We start from the raw sequence: 16,306 nt of genomic DNA on the forward strand, positions 1-16,306 counted from the left end.
TACGGAAACACCGTTTACAGAGTAACGACTCACCGACATGGTGTGCTGTGTTGGCTTCAAACTTGTTTCTCGTCTTGAGCGTGGGAGGGGGCGTCTTATGTAAAAAGATGGCGGACTTTGATGTGGACGGTCTACTTGTTTTTACAAATGCATGCATCTCCTTGTGATTCTTCTTTTTTGTTGCCCTCCTCTTCTCTACCTTTTTCCTGGATAAGATCTGTGAAGCGCTGAGAATATATTAAGTCTAGTTGAGTGTATACATGCAGGATGGATTCGACTCCCAACTGCATTATCTGCGTATATTAGTCTGGCTTTGAGAAGTTTGATTTCATTCCCTTGGACTGACACGTTTACATTCATTTTTAGTCTGCTCTGGTTTTTCCTGTTGCCCAGATGTGAGGTGTGAGCTGCTGTGCGTTTTGGCCGCTGGTTTATAATCTGAACGTTTCTTTTTTCAACCTCTGTGGGGTCAATTCATATGAATTTACAGAGCTGATTGCTTGTTATTTTTTCAAATGAAGTGGTTTATGTTCTTTACGTGATTTACAGAAATCACGCTCTCTATATTTGTGTACTCTGCTATCTCAACCAGATGCATTATCAGGTACCAAAGTTTGGCACAGCTGATGTAATGTCAGTCAGTAGTTCGAAGCAAGAGCACATTTTCATGAGAACCCTAACATCTCAAACCAAATCATGTTTCTCCCTCACAGTTGAAATGTTTTCTGCTTCGGATTTCATTAAGTGATGGGTTGTCTTTTCTTGATGCCTTGCAGGAAATCTTTTTCTCAATGATTGATGCCAGGGATGGCCTCCTGAAAGGAATAAGGGATTCCTACGATGCACTGCTTCCAGCCCTTACTACAGGACAGAACTGGGGAGCTGTAGACAAGTCTAGACATGGAGCAAAACTTAAAAAGAACTTCTTCTATTCCTTTAAACATTTTTTGAACTCTTTAGATGGTAAGAATGTTTCACATTTATTGCCAACTGAATGTGAATAAGTTATTGGAGGGTGGCTCTTTAGAAAGATTGTAACTTTAAGCTCCATCTCTCGGGCAAATCTTACTCAACTGATTTAAAACCATCTTATGTTGAAGTACACAATAACAAGCAATACTGTAACCAAAAGATGGTTTGTAACCAGTACTGATGATTTTGTACTTTGTCTTATTTATACTTCAGATATCCAGAGGAGCAATGAGAGCGTCGTTCATCTGAAAACAGTCACAGATATTGACTTGTCTAAACTGGCCTGTCTGGATGATATGAAAGCTGCGGCTGCCAACTTTGACATGGTGCAACGGCTGGAAGAAATTCTGATGCAATGGTGCAAACAAATCGAGCAGGTTGGTAGATTTCAGAGTTTATATTTGATCCAACAACCTTAATTTGTGCTGTTAAATGCTAAAAATGAATTTGCGATGACTGTGATAGGCACAAAGCTCATTGGTTAGAGATGGTGACATCAGGCCAAGATGGATTAGATAGTTATGGAAGATTGGGAATATGATAGGATTGCTCAGACAGCAAAGCTTAATGGTGATGTTGGTGATGTATCCATTGTCATCAGGTCCTGATGGAGAGTGATTTGTTGAGGAAAGAGGATGATTCTGCCGGACCACTGAGTGAGTTAGAACACTGGAAACGAATGTCTTTACAGTACAACTCTATCATCGATCACATCAAAAGCCCAGAGTGTAAGGCGGTGGTGATGGTGCTCCATCTCAACCATTCCAAAATAATGAAGGTACTGACACAAGTGTTCAATGTACACAGAGTAATACCAAAGCTATTGAACATTTTCACTTTGTATCAGTTTTAGTGTATGTAGTTAAGGTTTGCTGCATGTAAAGAGAAATTAAAAACAGTCTGTGATACATAAATCATGACAAATGCCTGAAAATTGCAATGTAGAAGATATCGACGTTGGATAGCTTGCAATGATCATGGATTCAGTGTTCACTGCATGTAGGTGATCTTCACAGATGTATGAAAAAAATAGTTTTTGGAAATGATTATTTGTTAACACAGTACAGTATGTAGCCGTTCTGCATTAAGATGATGCTGAGTAGGCACTGTTTCATTTCACTGGAAAGTGTTGGTGTCACATCTGAGCCTAGTCCTGAATTATTTCATGTATTCTGATAAAATCCTATGCTAAGATCATTTGTGAATGACTAGATTTATTAAATCAATCAATGGATTCCTATTAACGCAGTCTTGTACCCGTGCAGGTGTGGCGGGATCTCGACACGAGGATAACATATCGTGTCAATGAGGCAAAAGACAATTTCAAATTCTTGTCAACACTTGAGAAAGTCTTACATCCTCTGTACAACAGTGACCCCGTATGTACATTTAACAGTTTGATTCTAATGAATAGTTTGTGTTTGGTAACACTGAATTAATATGTCCTTATTACATTGTTTTGTACTATCCAGGCAGCCATTATTTAGACAACTTATATACATTTTTTTTAACAAAGAATTAGTAAAAAGTTTGGAAGTTTGGCAAACTTAAGTGTAGAAATAGATGATAATTCATCTTCATTGACCCTCCTAAATCCTGAAATGTGATTTCAGGTTTCCATGACAGAAAATGTGCCGAAGGTCATCAGTGCCATTCACATGATTTACCGTGTTTCACTATATTACAATACAAGCGAAAAGATGTCTGCGCTGCTTGTCAAAGTAAGTGAAGTGTGTTCAGTTTCTGAAATATTTAAGTTGTCACCGGAAAACGTAACTTTCATGAGAAGACGCAGTGCAAGGATCCAGCTCCCTTTGTAAAACTGTAGCCACACAACTGACCACTTTTCCAGATCACAAATCAGATGGTCACAGCATGCAGATCCTACATTACTGACGATGGCAGTTGTCTTATATGGGATCAAGATGCTGAAAAACTCATCAGAAAAATGCAGGTGACTGAAGCTGATATTACTAAACATTTGGGTTATTATTACCAAGGCTTAAGATTACACATTTTGACATCAGTAGACTGTAGCTGTCATCATGTTTCTTTTATCTTTGGCAGGTCTGTACATGCTTATATCAGGAGTATCAGACCTGTTTCCAGAAAAAAAAGGTACAAGTAATGGAAGAAACTGGGAAAACATTCCTTGAGGTTTCAGAGATGCAGATTTTTTGCAAGTTTGAGAGCTTCTGCAAGCAACTTGAAAAGGTGTTGTCTTTGTTCATTCTCTTAAATCTCCATCCCACTTCTATCATAAGGCCTTGCAATGTGACGACGAATATTGTCTTTTGTAGATCAAGAAAATAATCACAGTGTTCAAGACATTTGAATCTCTTGAAAAGTCAAACATTGAAGGCATTGAGAAATCAGCCAGACAATTCCACACTGTGTCCATGAATCTGAAAAGGAAGAAGTATGACATGTTGTCCCCGAGGACGACTGAATTTGAAACTGATTTTGTGAAGTTCATGGCTCAAATGAGCCACATTGAGGTAAGTGTAATCTACAGCTTGTACCCAAATGTTGGTTCAAGCTCATTTTTTCAGGAAGCCTCAACCAGATGAAGATCTTTAGTGAAAGTTGGGAACAGGTTCATACGTGCAACATCACAGCAACACTCATTTACTCCAAACAGCCGTTGCATTCACACATGGCCACACTTAAAAGAATTACACGTTTAGGAACAGAAAGAAGGACTAGTAAGATTGTAGAATCTCTGAGGAATGAGGATCTACTGCTTGTATCGACACAGCTTGAAGCTGAAAAAAGAAAATAATATTGACGTTGTATTCTCAGAGTATCCCCACAATCTTGTCCTTTTCCACAGAGTCAGCTCCAGGCATTTATGTGTTCGTACTTCTCAAACATCATCTCATCTCAGCAAGCTCTTTGCCTGCTACAGCGGTCAGTACAATTTGCAGAATTTGGAAGTATGACATGAAGACTCTATTCTAACTGTGGCATTAAAAGGAAAAAATATAAGCAATCTATGAAATTTGTTTTGATAGTTTTCAGAAGCTGAACCTTCCCTGTCTTGCAACTCACATTTCCAACATTTTGGGTGTTATTCTTCAGCACTTTGCTTCAGAGGTGGAGTTTGTGAAAAAGGTATTCAGTTTGCTTGGGCTTAGATACCAAACAATAAACCTTATTAAACGTATTAAGCTGAAAGAAATCTTCAGATGAGTGAAACATTTTGAATTGAAAATGGAAGAAAACTGTTAATGATTTCAGTATGTTTTGTAAACTTCAATTGCAGGTCTTTGACAATCAGAAGGATGACATTCCATTATCCAGAAATATGCCACCAGTGGCTGGCAGGATTGGTTGGGTCAGACACCTCTATAAGAAGATAGAGGAGCCAATATTGTACATGAAAGTGAGACACAGTTTCTATCAGCAAAACAACTTTACAGTTATACTTCACAGTGACATTTTAACGACGATCAAATCTCCCTTCCTTTGCAGGAAAACTCGGACATCCTATGTAGTCCCGTGGGACAAGATGTGGTCAGAATGTACAATGGGACTGCAGCTATGTTGGTCGACTTTGAGCTTCTTCAACACGAAACGTGGATGGAGAAAGTTTCCAAACTAGATCACGGTTGGTTCTCTTGTTCTGATGTCATAATTTGACACTAATGGCAGAAAACAGCCCCTGTCGATTCCATTATTGCACACTGTTAAAACGAGCTTTCTCTGTTCCGTATAACAGTCTTGAACATTACCCTGCTGGTTCGCCACCCAAATACTGGAAAATTAGTCGTCAACTTTGACCCTAAAATAACCGAAGTCATTCGGGAGGCTAAGTGTTTGTTGAAAATGGGGCATAAGGTTCCAACGCAGGCTTCGCTTCTTATCAAGATGGAAAGCAAAATAAATGCCCATCACCTCAGACTAAAGGTAAACCGGGATTTACATTTTTTTTACGGGATTGTTTAACTTAAGAGAATTTGACCTGTATGCCTTTTTATAGACCATTCTGGAAGATTTTGAATCCACTTGTGAGAGCATACCCGCAGACTTCAACAGTTTGATGGCTTCAAAAATAAAAAACGTAAGCTTTTCATACCGTGTGTACGGCAGGTGGTCCGTCTTCTTTAGTGGGAAATTGTTACTTGATGAATGTGAACCCTGCTGTAGGCAGTGGGAAGGGGTTTTGCCGATTTGAGAAATGTCTCGAGCAGACGTGTCCTGAAGAGCTTTTGATTGTAATTCTACATCCTTAAAATGTCCAGGTGGAATCTGCACTTCGACACGGTTCGGTGCTGCTGACCTGGTCTTCCCTCCTCCTGGACAAGTTCTTTCAAAATGTTGAAACTGCTCTGTCTGAGCTCCAAAATCTTGTAAAAAAGGTTTGTTGATGAATAAAAATTCTACTGATACTGAAAAGTATCAACATCAGGTTAAATGTCACATTGTTCAGATATGTTTGGGTTGGTGTGACAGCTCTCTTGGACAAAAGCCACGCTTCTAGATGCCACTTTCTTTTTCAGGTGCAGGATATTTGTAAGATACAAATTGATGATGTCCTCAAAGACATGTCTGAGACTGTTCTGATAGAGCTCCCAGAAGGCCGTGCATCTTTGCTGCAGCAGCTGGTTGACCACAATAAGGCATGACCATCTTATTTTTATTCTCCATATCCATTAAGGGAAGTTAAAGTGTTTTTCATCCATTACGTGAGTTTGAAACAATCATTACTTTGTCAAAGAGCAAAGGCTCGATGTCGTGGTTTGAGTAAACTTTTGAGTTTTCCAATGAACTCTGAATTCTGTTTCATTGAAACGCTCGTAGTGCAACTATTCCTCTTTTGTTTTTCAGAACCGTTGTAAGGAGTGGGCAAAGACACTGGATTACAAATGCAGTTATGTTAAAGGAGCTGTTATGGAGTTGGGTAATGTGTTAAGTGCTATTTATGAACCAAAAGGCACCAAGATTGTGGAGGAACCTGTTCAAGGTGTGTAGCACAAATGTAAATGACTTTTCTTTTCGTATAATTAGCATCTCAGCTTTTTTTATACATATATATATAAATTTCAGGGAGGAGTGTGACCTTCTCAAGAGAGAGCAAGAGGCTTTTAGAGGGTCCATTGAAAGATAAACAGATCAAGTTCGAAAAGGTATGATTGGATACCAACTGCAAAACATGTCTTTTCTATAAACTGTTGTGTGCCAACACAGGCATTAATGCCTCAAATAAAAAATCCTCATTTCAGGAGTTTAAGAAGCTTTATGAACTCTTCAGTACAAAGGTATTCGATGCACTTGTCAAAAGCACCAAGTTATCCCTGGAGATCCTTAAAAGGAGAATTTGTGGCACCAAGTGAGTATTTCTGGGTTTAAATAAGAAGAACAGTATCACAAAGAAAGGAAATAACCTCTGAAAGAGTAAAATCAATAAATGTGTATTTTAGCACTTACCAGAGGGCAAAGATTAAGCCGAAGGTGGTCCCACTGATTCAGTCTGAAGCCCAACTGGACAAACCCAATATGGTGAGTTATTTTTTTCTTTCTACTCATGGTTGGATGATTTTCATTCGCTACAATGGTTTATGGTCAGGGGAAATACATTATCTTTAATTCTTTGCCTGTCTTGTCAAGCACTACAATGTTGCTACTATGTCTGATATTTGTCCTCAGGTAATGATTCCCAATGTAGATGAGATCCAACAGGCCATAAATCAACTTGTTGACTGTGTGTTGGAGGTTAGCAAGGGTGTTGCTTGGCAGAAGGAGTACAGTCAAGATGACACACAGAACAAAGGTTACTAACTGTCAGCATGCACATACATGACAGCAGACACCTGATAAAACAAGTCCGCAAATGGGGATCTCCCATAAATTGTCATTTGATCAGTTATAATTAGGATTATTTCATTTAAACTTTCATGTATTATATTAGTTTTAATATCATACATTTTTTAAGTTGTTAGATACGAGCATGCAGAAGTCTGTGAAGATGTTTCAAGTGCACTGACTTGTGTGTGTAAACAGGAGCGAGGGGCCTTGGCTGCAATTAGTTATTGTGACGACATTATCACGAGATCATGAGTTTATTCTACTTTTATCTGAGGATAACAAAACTACTTTCCATGGGATAACAAGGTCAATTGCTATAGTTTCCACCAGAAAATGACCGTATAAAGATGCAGCTTATCAGCAGTCAACAAGCAACCTAAATCCCCCAAAAAGCTGTTATCCTGCGTAAAATGTAACTTTTAACAATACAATGGCTGCACAAATACTGCTTTAAAAATGAAATCCCACAACAGACATTGTCAAAATAGCTTACTGTTTTCATCTGACAATCAGGTGTCTGATAAGTAAAACAATCATTTGAACAGGATTGGTTTTGTTCATGAAATTGTCAAGATCAACGTTTGGTTAAAACTGTGTTTAAATTAATTTATTTTCCCTTTTTTTTGTCCTATTTTCATCACAAAAGGCAACAATTTGTTCCAGAGTGTTTTTGAACACAGGGACATTAAAAAAGTTGTGGTCGATCTGAAAACTGCAATCAGCTCCCAGAAGGAACAAGCAAGTGACATTTTGAAGCATTTCGATCCTTTCAGGGTGATTTGGAATGTGGACAGGAACCTCAAAGTCCAGGTTTGTTTTCCCTAGAAGACATGTTGGCTGTTTTTTCCCCTATAATGATAACGGTTTAATTGTCTTCATTTTTTTTTTTTACAGGAATTTATGGGTAGCAATCCATCCCTGATTCAGATTAAATCTGAAATCCAGTACTACGACTCAGTTGAGCAAGACATTGATGCTATCAAGCCTGAGATTGTTTTTGGGTCTACTGAACTTTCAACAGGTAAGCTGTTGTTTTTTTTTTTCTTTTTTACTTCTATGCTGCCTTGCGAAAGTATTCGGTCCCTTGAACTTTTCAACCTTTTGCCACATTTCAGGCTTCACACAAAGATAGAAAATGTATTTTTTTTGTGAAGAAAACAACAAGTGGGACACAATCGTGAAGTGGAATGAAACTAATTTCAATGTGTCAAACGTTTTTAACAAATAAAAAACTGCACCGCCTTTAGCTGCAATTACAGCTGCAAGTTGCTTGGGGTATGTCTCTATCAGTTTTGCACATTGAGAGACTGAAATTCTTGCCCATTCTTCCTTGCAAAACAGCTCGAACTCAGTGAGGTTGGATGGAGAGCGTTTGTGAACAGCAGTCTTCAGCTCTTTCCACAGATTCTCGATTGGATTCAGGTCTGGACTTTGACTTGGCCATTCCAACACCTAGATACGTTTATTTGTGAACCATTCCATTGTAGATTTGGCTTTATGTTTTGGATCATTGTCTTGTTGGAAGATAAATCTCCGTCCCAGTCTCAGGTCTCTTGCAAACTCCAACAGGTTTTCTTCCAGAATGGTCCTGTATTTGGCCCCATCCATCTTCCCATCAATTTTGACCATCCTCCCTGTCCCTGCTGACAAAAAGCCGGCCCAAACCATGATGCTGCCACCACCATGTTTGACAGTGGGGATGGTGTGTTCAGGGTGATGAGCTGTGTTGCTTTTACGCCAAACATATCGTTTTGCATTGTGGCCAAACAGTTGGATTTTGGTTTCATCTGACCAGAGCACCTTCTTCCACATGTTTGGTGTGTCTCCCAGGTGGCTTGTGGCAAACTTTAAACAACACTTTTTATGGATATCTTTGTGAAATGGCTTTCTTCTTACCACTCTTCCATAAAGGCCAGATTTGTGCAGTGTACGTGTGATTGTTGTCCTATGGACAGACTCTCCCACCTCAGCTGTAGATCTCTGCAGTTCATCCAGAGTGATCATGGGCCTCTTGGCTGCATCTCTGATCAGTCTTCTCCTTGTTCCAGATGAAAGTTTGGAGGGACGGCCGGGTCTTGGTAGATTTGCAGTGGTCTGATACTCCTTTCATTTCAGTATGATTGCTTGCACAGTGCTCCTTGGGAAGCTTGGGAAATCTTTTTGTTAGGGATGGCTCGTTTGACACGGACGCTTCGGCGCTCGTTTCATCTTCGTGAAGCAAAGTGGTTCGGCACAATGTTCCGGGGCGTGTATGAAATGGCGCTAATCACGTGATTGATGACGTCCGAAGCGCCGAATGCATTGTTTGGTGGAACCACGGTTCAGAGGTCTCTCATCGTTTGAACACTTGGGCGCGCTATTCTCTATAAAAGGAGAATGAATCCCAAACTGGTTTCCCAACCAGTTCTGTTGCCCTGTCAGAATTGAATTCAATTCATTGCTCTTTTCCATGGCTTCTGGCAAGAAACGTTTTGTGGCTTGGGATCACTTCACCTTGGTTTCTCCTAATAAGGTGATACTATTGTATAGGGGTAGGCGGTATGCACGGTATCATACCTTATGCGGTATTTTTCACCAACGGTAGAGATTTTTTTGCCATACCTTATACCGCAATAGCTCATGAGTCCTGTAGATGGCAGTAATGCAAAGTTTTGAACATCCGCTTGGATATGCCGTGCGACAGTAATTGCAAGACAAGGTAACACGAGTAATTTGTTTTACCACCTGCGGGGTAACCATGCTCCGGAATATGAAACGAGTCAAAGCCGGTGTTCTGTCGATTTCTCCTACTTGTCGAGATTTGCTACTTTGTGGTTTTGCGCATGCGCCGAGCCGATTTTCTAAGTTTCGTTTTCACGCCCATAATGTTTTGCTACCCTGCGTCTCAGCTGGTGTGTAACGGTAACATCCTCAAAATCCTGATTATTTTCTCTTTTGGAAGACATGGAAAGTAATAAAACACTCATCGTATTAACAAGCAGTTTAACATGCACAAATGGGGTGTCTGAAACATGACGCATATTTGAGCATGTTGAATAAGTGGAAGGCGCCTATGAAAGTTCCGTTATCCAAGAGGCAGCGGCTTTTCTCTCACAGAGTTTATTCGAGGAAATGTACCTTTTCTTGTTTTTTAAATATAAATATAACGTATATATTTTTTATATTTCCTGTGTTTTCTGTTTTGCACAATAAATTTAATTTAATATTGCTGCAAAAATCCTGATTGAAAGTGTTTATTTGGTGCTATGGTAACCACTGAGAAACTGTTCTGTTGTAATTTATATACAAAAGTACCATACCGCGGTATATACCGTATACCGTCAGTGGCTCAAATTTTACCGGGGTATACATTTTAGGCCATACCGCCCACCCCTACTATTGTACAATATACTATTGTGTGATGTAAGATGTTTGCTAGTTTTTGTTTTTCAAGTGTAAATATAAGCTTTATTATTATTATGGGTATGCATGCTAATATAGTTCTCTTCTTAAAATAAGGGGGCAGCACATTTAAGAATCTAAGTTATGTAGGACAATACATTCATTTTGGACTTGTTTATTTAGCACATATCACAAACAAAGCGCTTGCGGCCATTATTACACAGCTGTGTCCCGTGTACCAAACGCCTCTCTGTCTGTGTTCTGACAGAAAGGTGTGTTAATTACGCAAAGTGTTTCTGAATTATTTAAAACAACTAAAGTGTACTATTATTCTTAGCTATGGATGATGTCTTTAACTAGACATCATGTAGATGGTGGGTTGACGCAGTCACTTAACTGATAGCTCAGTGATTAGCTTAGTGGCTTTTGCATCCAAAGGTTATGAGTTTGAATCCAGCATTTTACAAGTTTGCCCTGCGTTTATTTTCTTGATATGCAGAATTTTATTTTTGTAGTGTCAAGGAAGCAAAAGCTTGATTCTGTGTGGGTGGATATGATTGTTATGGATGTGCAACCATTTTCTATTGTGGAAGATAAAGGTTTCAAGGTACGGTGGCTAGTAGTTCTAGTAGAACTACTAGCCACTTTCAATGTAACACAAGCACTTGTCATATAAAATCACAATTTTCTTTCTTTTACGCTTTTTATTTTGTACATATTAAAGTATAACAAGGACAATGAGGCTGGTTGAAGCAGATGATACTTGCGGTGCACCACCAGATTCCACTGTTCTGTGTGGTTTCAAAGCCCCGAAACTTTGGTTCATTTCCTGGCACAATCAGATGAACTCTGTGGAAGCTTCATGAGGCTTCACCGGCCATCCCTACTTTTTGTATCCAAATCCGGCTTTAAACTTCTCCACAACAGTATCTCGGACCTGCCTGGTGTGTTCCTTGTTGTTCATGATGCTCTCTGCGCTTTGAACAGAACCCTGAGACTATCACAGAGCAGCTGCATTTCTACGGAGACTTGATTACACACAGGTGGATTCTGTTTATCATCATCAGTCATTTGGGACAACATTGGATCATTCAGAGATCCTCACTGAACTTCTGGAGAGAGGCCCCGTTTACACAATAGGAAGACGCAGATATTTTCCTGCGGTTTGGCCTCTCATTTACACCAAAACCCCGTTTTTATCACAGAAAACGATTATTTCTAAAACCTCCGGCCAAAGTGGAGATGTCTGATAACGCCGGTTATGTGTTGCCGTGTCAACTGGGAGAAACGGCGTTCTAGGTTCTTAAACGTCACATTATGCGCCAGAAAATGCTTAACGTCATGCGAGCGCCTTATGTTTACAGTTTGTTTGGCTACTGATCAGGATTATCATGGATGATGTTAAAGTTCTACTAATTTTTACGTTTGTGCAAACGATTCTGGCCTTATTGCATTTGCCACCCCAAACCTGCTCGCACAGTTCAAAATAGAGGAGCATCACTTTTCCGTGGCTCTCCTGCGTCCAGTATCCACTGACTGTCTATATTTCCCTCTTATTGCCTTCAGTTTTGTTGTGATATTTGCTCGCGTTACCTCCTCCTTCACATGAGGAAAGTCCTCGATTCTGAGGATTTTGATTGGCTTGCATGGCTTTATTCGCGCTTTTATGCGGGTTGATGTAAATGACAAGTTTTTTGAAAACGATGTTGTGTGCACGATGTTATTATTGAAAACGGAGGGGGGGAAATATTCGTTTCTCTAAATACCCGGCTATGTGTAACTGTGGCCTGAGTTTGCTGCACTGAAAGTAAAGGGGCCGAATAATATTGCACGCCCCACTTTTCAGTTATTTATTTGTTAAAAAAGTTTGACACATCCAATAAATTTCATTCCACTTCACGATTGTGTCCCACTTGTTGTTGATTCTTCACAAAAAAATAAAATGTTATATCTTTATGTTTGAAGCCTGAAATGTGGCAAAAGGTTGAAATGTTCAAGGGGGCCGAATACTTTCACAAGGCACTGTATCTACGGCCTGGTAAGGATCAGAGGATTTATCCATTATGATCTGTTAAACCTTAAAACTGAAGGAGGGTGTACAATCTTTTTCAGGGTAAATGCTGATTGGAAAACCCATGATATTGGTTGTACCGTCACATGTTAGCCTTTGCTAGTTTTTTTTTTTAATTTGGTGTTTTAAAGGAGTGATTCAAGCTTTACATGGGAAATTCTTTCTCTTTCCTTTTTTTAGGTTTATTAAAGAAGGCATTGATGGCTGAGACCAAAGCCTGGAAGAAACTGATCTGCAGATACTTGAAGGAGGATTACAAGAAGAAAATGATTAACATCAGTTTACACATCAACAAATACCTTGTACAAGTATCGCATTCTGTTTCTAATCTGGAAGATGTGCGTCATGCCATGGGCACCCTGTCAAAGCTTCGAGATGCTGAAATTCAGACTGATATGACATTAATTTCTATTGAGGTATGACTAGGACGGTCATTCATTTTTTTAGACATATACAGTACCTTAAGCAGAGCTCCCTCTTTGACCTTTACAGTTGCAAACATTGCAGACTGATAAGAAACATGAAATAATGTTGTTTACAGGAAGCCTTTGAAATATTGACCAAAAATGAAGCAGAAGTGACCAAAAGAGAAGCAGAAGGAGTGTACAATCTGAGGCATCTCTTCACACAACTTCAGTCTAAAGCTGTTAGTACTATCAAGACATTCAGGCTTTTTTCTTTAAATGATTTTTTTCATGATGTGTTCCTCTGTAACAAAGCTTCGATAATGAATTTTGAACTCGGATTTTCTCAGAGATCAGTGCAAGATGAGCTGGTTTGCATGCAGCCCAAGTTCAAACGAAACCTTGTGGAATGTGTTGCTGTTTTCGAGAAGGATGTTTACTCTTTTAAGGAAGAATACGACTCTGTAAGTAATCTGTGAATGACCTTGTTTCTATGGGTGTTTGGAAAAATGTAGACGTTCTTATCAGCTCATATGATCCTGCATTTCAGGAAGGCCCAATGGTTGAAGGAATTCCTCCACAAGTAGCCAGCAGGCAGCTGCAAGCCTTTCAGGTACCATTACTGCTCACTCTCACCGTTCTATATTCCAGTTAATGTTTTACGCTTAAAACATGTGAGGAAGAAGAAGAAAAGCCTTTAGCTTTATTTTGAGTGGAAGATTATCTATTTTGATAGAGACTTATAAAGACAAATTGAAAAGAAATTCAAATCAAAAGACTACAAACTACATGAAACAGCAGTACAAAAATGTGAAATTACATTTAATTTGAATTTTGGTTTTGGTTTTATAAACATGGCAGTTTTCTTCTCGTTTGCTGAATCTAATTTTATTGCCAAAAAATGTTCTTTTTACTCAGGCTAGATTTGATGAACTGTGGAGAAATTTCACCACATATACTTCTGGGGAGCAACTTCTCGGCTTACCTGTTACGGAGAATAACTTTCTACACCAGAAGAAGTTTGTTACTATCCTGACAAAGCTTTCTATCAGAGCCATCAATGAAAATTCCATTAATATTAACTAACAAAGATTGTAATCTCTTTTAAGGATTTTTCCTTTTTTTTTTTTAGAAAAGAGCTTGAGCTGCTTCGGAAACTCTACGGCCTGTATGATACAGTGATGAGTAAGATCAGTGGGTACTATAAAATCCTGTGGACAGACGTGGACATTGAAAAGATCAATGCAGAACTTGTGGAATTTCAGAATAGGTGGAGTATTTCTGAGCCATTACAACCTGCTTTGTGCCAGCATTGTATTTTTGATTTCTTTTGTATTCCTGTGATAGATATATTGTTTATCATCTCTATTTGTAGGTGCCGGAAGCTGCCCAAAGCACTAAAGGACTGGCAAGCCTTCCTTGACCTAAAGAGGACCATTGATGATTTCAATGAGTCGTGCCCGCTGCTGGAATTGATGGCAAACAAATCCATGATGCGGAGACACTGGGACCGGATTGGAGACTTAACTGGACACCAATTTGAGGTGGAGTCCAAAACCTTTATGCTGAAGAACATCATGGAAGCCCCTTTGCTGAAGTACAAGGATGATATTGAGGTTCGCTGGAAGTTTGAATACATTTAATTCCACAGTTCTAGCAACAATATTTCTTCTTTTTGTATGTGTCTAACCTCCTTAGCCTGGCTTTCTTCATTCATAGGACATCTCCATATCTGCTGTAAAAGAGAAGGATATTGAGGCCAAATTGTCACAGGTAAAAGACTTGTGGTCTGGTCAGACCCTTAGTTTGATGACATTCAAGGATAGAGGAGAACTAATGCTGAAGGGGGCAGAGACAGCAGAGATTCTTACCATCCTGGAGGATAGCTTGATGGTACTGGGCTCACTGCTAAGCAACAGGTAATACAAGTTAACAACAGCTTCAGATTTACATTCCACTGATTAAATCAGTTCCTAAGGAGCCTTGAACTCCGGAACAATATAATGAAAGTCTGTTAAACTAAAGTGAATGTACGCACTTAGTTAAAGAGGAAGAAGTAGAAATAAACTTATCTTGTTCTTAACAGATTTGACATTTACCAACAGCATTTTACAACACCTTTAAAGTTTTAAGTAGCTTGTGTCCTTATCTGCTTTGTACAGGTACAGTGCATACTACAAAACAGAGATCCAGGATTGGCTCTCCAATCTTTCAACATCATCGGAAGTCATTGAACAGTGGGTTATTGTGCAAAACTTGTGGATCTACTTGGAAGCTGTGTTTGTTGGGGGTGACATCGCCAAAGACCTCCCACAGGTGCAGTTCATGCTTTCTATCCTGAGGAAAACTACACCTTAGAATGCTTCCTTAAGTAAAATTCAAACCGCCCTTTTTTTTTCTATTACAGGAGGCAAAACGCTTTCAAGATATCGACAAGTCCTGGATTAAGGTCATGCAGCGTGCTCAGAAGGTGCCAAAAGTGGTGGACTGCTGTGTGGGTGACCCAATGTTAGGGCATCACCTACCCGAGCTTCAGAAACAGCTAGAGCTCTGTCAGAAATCTCTTGCGGGGTAATTCTTTACGAACAACATTAGTCCAAATACTTTAGATTGACTCAAAAAATAAGATGTGCAGAATTAAATAGATTGTTGTTATACCAGTGCAGTGGGTGTTGATGTTACGTATTTCTAATTTAACAGTTACCTTGAGAAGAAGAGGCTCCTTTTTCCAAGATTCTTCTTTGTATCCGATCCATCTCTTTTGGAAATCCTTGGACAAGCCAGCGACTCTCATACAATTCAGGTTAGAATGAGTTTGAACATTGTTGTCACTATGAATATATGGATATACATATACCTATATATAGATATATATCATTTTTAAATTCATTTATTTATATATTCAGTTAAGTAATTAATATAAATTACAGCCATACATCTGAATGTTTGCATGATGTCTTAAAATGAAAATTCAAATAATCACTATGACCTCTTTAAGTTTTACTTGGATAACTTTCAAGTTGACATTTTATCACTTGACAAAAGTCAATTTTGATACAATTGTGTTTCAGTCTCATCTCCTTGGAGTGTTTGACAATGTCAACGAAGCAGAGTTTCATCCAACGAAATATAACAAGATTTTGGCCGTTCTCTCACAGGAAGGGGAGAAATTACCGGTATGTCGTGTGCTTTTAAAGAGTTTAACTGATTCATTTTGGTTTTCTCAACATGTAAAAATATTCCATTGTACAGCCCCAATTCCTAAAAGGTTTGACCACTGTTTAATGTATAATTAAAAACGGAATGCAGTGATTTACAAATCTCATGGATGGTCCCACTCCTTCTTTGTCCGGAGGACGCAGCGTCTGTGATTTCTAAAAAGAATTTTAAATTTTGATTTGTCTAATGACAAAACAATTCTACACTTTTCCTCAGTTCACTCTAAATGAACCATGGTCCAGAGAAGATGGCAGCGTTTCTGGATGGCATTCACATAGGTTTCTTCTTTGCATGATAGAGCTTCTTACTTGCATTTGTGCATGGCAAGGCAAGCTGTTCTCACAGACAGTGGTTTCTGGAAGTGTTCCTGAGCACATGTAGTGATTTCCATGACAAAATTATTGTAAAAAGTTTGTAATACAGAGCTGCCTGAGGGCCCAACGACGACAGA

General features: G+C 39.1%; 1 pseudogene; it reads left to right on the forward strand.

Moving 5' to 3' along the window:
• Nucleotides 1-592: 592 nt before the first annotated feature.
• LOC142376977 (dynein axonemal heavy chain 8-like) overlaps nt 593-16,306 on the forward strand; it is a 36,199-nt pseudogene continuing 20,485 nt past the window's right edge.

Source organism: Odontesthes bonariensis, chromosome 3 (genome assembly GCF_027942865.1).
Source record: "Odontesthes bonariensis isolate fOdoBon6 chromosome 3, fOdoBon6.hap1, whole genome shotgun sequence".
Taxonomy (NCBI): Eukaryota; Metazoa; Chordata; class Actinopteri; order Atheriniformes; family Atherinopsidae; genus Odontesthes; species Odontesthes bonariensis.